The sequence below is a fragment of the Penaeus chinensis genome, chromosome 33 (assembly GCF_019202785.1).
Source record: "Penaeus chinensis breed Huanghai No. 1 chromosome 33, ASM1920278v2, whole genome shotgun sequence".
Taxonomy (NCBI): domain Eukaryota; kingdom Metazoa; phylum Arthropoda; class Malacostraca; order Decapoda; family Penaeidae; genus Penaeus; species Penaeus chinensis.
In genome coordinates this window covers 6,525,140-6,530,139 of record NC_061851.1, presented here as the reverse complement: position 1 = coordinate 6,530,139, position 5,000 = coordinate 6,525,140, and positions in this window count along the sequence as shown.

Below are 5,000 nucleotides of genomic sequence, written 5' to 3'. Positions count from 1 at the left end.
TCAAGTTTTCACCTAAACATGATAAAATGTAGAATAAAAAAGGGACAAGAAAAGAAAAATTGTCCAGGCTCCGGTGGATTAAAAAAAAAAAAAATGTTCAACGGTGTTCACGGACATGATTCCCCTTAATCATCTGCCACACAATTCTAACGGAGTATCAACATAAGAGGGAGAAATCGATAGGTTGATCTGGCGTCGCATCCCTCGCATGTGTACGTGTACGTGTGTGTGTGTATGGGAGAGAGCTGAGATAGAGAGAGAGAGAGAGAGAGAGAGAGAGAGAGGGGGGGGGGGAGAGAGAAAGAGAGTGAGAGAGAGAGAGAGACAGAGAGAGAGAGAGCGAGAGACAGAGAGAGAGAGAGAGAGAGAGAGAGAGAGAGAGAGAGAGAGAGAGAGAGAGAGAGAGAGAGAGAGGAAGAGAGAAAGAGAGAAAAAAAAGAGAGAAAGAGAGAAAGAGAGAGAGAGAGAGAGGAAGAGAGAGAGAGAGAGAAAGAGAGAGAGAAAGGGAGGGAGAAAGAAAACCTCTTCTGCAAAGATTTTCTAGAGATTTACAAACACCCAACCAAATCATCTTGACATTTTTCGTATCGATAGTTATTTTCACAAGATTGTCTCATTTCGTTGAATTAACAAAGGGTAACACACCCTTCTCCTGTTCCTTTCTATTATTTGTTAAGGAACAAGGAGGTCTCTGGAAGAATTACTAGAGACTACATTGATTATGCACAGGTCATTAAGTTGCGTCAGCTTTGATCATTTCAGTGCTGGTAACACTCGCTAGCATGTTATAATTGGAGAGAGAGAGAGAGAGAGAGAGAGAGAGAGAGAGAGAGAGAGAGAGAGAGAGAGAGAGAGAGGGGGGGGGGGGGGCGTGGGAGAGAGAGATGGATAAATAGCTACATAGATGAAACGCGTACATCGGATTTGAAATTTGCAAGAAAAAAATAATAATTGAAAATCGAACAGCCGAAAAAAGAGCATACAAAAGAGAAGTTTCTACCAACTATAAATTTACAATTCTGCAAAATATCTGAACTGTTTGTTAACATAACAGCGTGTGCTTTAGTGTGTATAGGTGTATATGCGCACATGTATGTATGTGATCTTTCCTCGTGATCTGAAAAGAGGGAAGACAAATATGGCCGGCGTAGGAAATATCTTTATTATCGGATAACACTTTTGCATTGGTGTGTGTTTCTGACTCATCAAAAGTCGTTTCAATCATCAATAGTTCTGTAAAAGGAAAAAGAAATACACCCATTACCTTACACATTATTATCATTATCTTTTTATGTCTAAATTCACTGTTCATGAGATACATCTGTAAAGCAAAATCATGTAACCCGTTCTTTCGTTCCTCAAGTGTTGCATGTTTGGTTTTCTAGAACCATTTTTCTTCGTAGTTCAAGTGCCTCAAGTTGTTGTCTCAAAAGTGGCTACCTGTTGAGCTGTGTTCTCCGTTACGTAGGAAATATCCACTAAAACCACCGATTTTCTTTGCCGTATCTTCGTACACTTCACTTGTCTTTTCTCTCTGTGTTTGCGATCGGTGATAGTATTTTGAATGCTATTAAAATACCCAGCTGGTGTTTTTGGTTTGTTTGTTTTGTTTTGCTTTGTTTTTATGTTTCCCTTTAGACTCGCATGCCTTTTCTCGGCCAATTCTTTGCATGGCATGTAAGGAAAAGCTTTAGTAATGTTTAATCTATTTGTATCGGTTACAGTAATCTTTAAATACAATTTAGGAAGAGTATTAATTATTGTTAACGATGAATAGATATACTGGATTCTATAAATAATGTAACTACACTTATTTCCTCACAAGAAATACAAAACAAGTAAGCAGTAACAGTGTTTATGGACAAAGAATCAAAATGATTCTCCTAGAACATCCGGCTCGCAACGTTAACAGAACATCAACATCATACAGCTCTATGAGAGAGAGAGAGAGAGAGAGAGAGAGAGAGAGAGAGAGAGAGAGAGAGAGAGAGAGAGAGAGAGAGAGAGAGAGAGAGAGAGAGAGAAAGAACCTGTTGTTTCTCTTTTACTGAAAAATATAACAGTATATGTAGATGTGTACATATGTACATGCTGATATGTATTATCACCTAGTTATCTGAATACAGGAAACGGAGGTATGTTATTTAGGTATCAGATAACTTTTTGCATTAGCGTCTGTGTGTACTTTATAGTGTCATTATTTCCTAGTATTACTATGCTTTTATTCACGTCAGTCAAGTTCGCTGTATTTTCATAACATTGTTATTATGATGATGATATCATTACTATAATAATGCTTAAGTATTTTGCAATAATGATATAATGGTAATAATATTATAATAGTAATTATGCAATAATAATAATTGTGATAATGGTAATGATAATAATATTAATAATAATAATAACAATGATATTAATTATAATTTAATAGTAATGATAATGATAGAACAACAATAATAATAACGATAAGGATAATAATGATAATAATCATGATATAATAACAATATAATGATATTGATAATGAAGATAACAATAATGTTAATGATTAATAAATGTTACTATTGCTTCCACCCTCTATTTCTATTTGTTCCATCCTTTCAACAACAAATATTGCAGTCTTTGAATTGTGTTGTTGCAGTTCCCAGAGATGAATCAAGCTTAGTTGCAGTGATGCCTATTTTTTCAGGTTCATTCGCCTTTAATTGTTAAGCCGCCTCCGTTCGTGTAAACAACTCCGAAGCGGCCTTTCGTTGTTGTTTGGCTTCGAAACTTAATGATATTCACAGCGAGTTCTGACTTCGGAGCATTTTTGGCTTTTGATTTCATTTTTTTTTTTTTTTTTTTTTTTTTAGCGTCCTTGTCATCTTTGCTTCGATGGATTTTTTCTCCAAATTTCTTTCTGTTTCGCGTTTTGAGTCTGGTGAATCTCTTTACTTTGTCTTTAGTCAAGAATGATACTTTCAATGATCTTTTGTTTTTCTTTGTTCGATATGATACGCTGCCTAAGTCTGAGAATTTATGAATCATGGTTATGGAGAAGTCAGTCAGCTTCTTATCTTCGGTATGTGAATAATTTTCATTGCAACACACGTAGAAAAAGGCATGAATGTATATGAGGAAGATATTAATTTTCAGTTTATAACTTTTTTTTATATAACTGTTGTACTTTTCAGGGCATTTCATTGTGTCTTTATTAACGTCAGCCACGTTTGTTTACCATACTACCCTAGTTTTTTTTTTTTTTTTTTAGTTTTTTTTATCTCTGTAGCATTTTCGAATTTCATCCCCATAGCATTAGCAGTCCCTTTAACCTTTTTTTTTTTTTTTGACATATCGGACTTAATTTTCAGTATTTGTTCATTTATCTACTTTATATTTATTGTTTACCTTATGTTTCATTTTGTTTTTGTTTCGGTTCATTTCATTTCAGTTGAGACTTTCCCAGAATTTCTCAGTTTTTATCCATCCATTATTTCATACATTTTATTTTGTCTTCTTACCAACATCCGTAACAGTTCGACATCCTGTGATAAATCCTATTGCTTTATTTCCAAAATTTCTTCGTTTCCCCCCCCCCCCCCCCCACACGAATTTTCAAAACCAAATGATCTGACCCTGTTGCTGCGGGTTATTGCAGACCGTTATGCAATGTGATGGGACTTACTCGTGTGATGTGTGTTGCTCGTGATGGCTGCAATTAGAGTGATTCTAGCATTAGCGTTAATGTCGCCCTTGCCAGGAATGCATTAGTGTCAATGATTGCAATTTTGGAAAGGGGGGGGGGGAGATAACAAGAATAGTATGCAACGATGACACAGAGTGAAAACGGTTGTAATGATGGCAGTTGTGATAATAAGGATATAAAATGATAATGATGATGTTAGAGTGATATTCATTCCTTTGATATCACTATAACTGACAATTATGATAATAGTGATTATGAGGATAATAGTGCTATAACTGAGAATAATAATAACAATAGTCAGTAGTAAAGACAATAATGATAACAACATGAATAATAATAATAATACATATTGTAATAATAACAACAATGATAATAATGTAAATAATGATGAAGATAATAGTATCACTAAAAGCAATCACAGAAATGAAATAACAACAACAACAACAACAACAGGAATGAAGTAACAATAACAACAACAACAACAACAGGAATAAAGTAACAACAACAACAACAACAACATAATAATGAAGATATCAACTCTCTAACTCGAGCATACGAAGAAACAAACAACCAAAGTCAACCGCTCCACCAGCATCGGACTTTTGTGTCTGGCAGAGTAGGTACAGACGGTTGCCATCTTGTTCTTTCCTCAGAGGGTAATTTTCACGGATCATTACCTCGAGGGGGAGCTTTGGTCGGGGTTATAGGGGAGGGGGGGAAGGGGGGGAAAGGGTGGGTCGCTTGAGGGTAGGGGCGGGTCAAGGGGGAGGAAGGGAGGGGGGAGGGAGAGGTTGGGGAGAGGGGTGTTCAAGGGGGGGGGTTCAGGGTGGAGGGAGGAAGGCCAATGGGGGTTGGGGAGGGGTTATGGGGGGTGTCTGGGTGGGGGGAGGGGGAGAAGGGGGGAAGGAAGAGGAAGGGGGAGGAAAGGGAGGCTGGAGGGAGGCATTCGTGACAACAACAATAAGGTTGTGTATGTAAATTTATGATCTATCGTAAATATTCTACGATGCTGCCCGTTTTCTTTGTTCGTTTTCGCTTTTGTACAACTCGATTTGAAACGAACAAAAGCACATGTCTGATAAATGAAAATAATAGTGTCAGAATTCATAACTTTATATTAGAGGTACACATATACACACACACATACGCACACACACACACACACACACACACACACACACACACACACACACATTCACACACACGCACACACACACACACACACACACACACACACACACACACACACATATATACATATATATAAAAGATAATGACAGTTTTGTCCCTTCCCTTCGTTTTATGTCCAAACCTC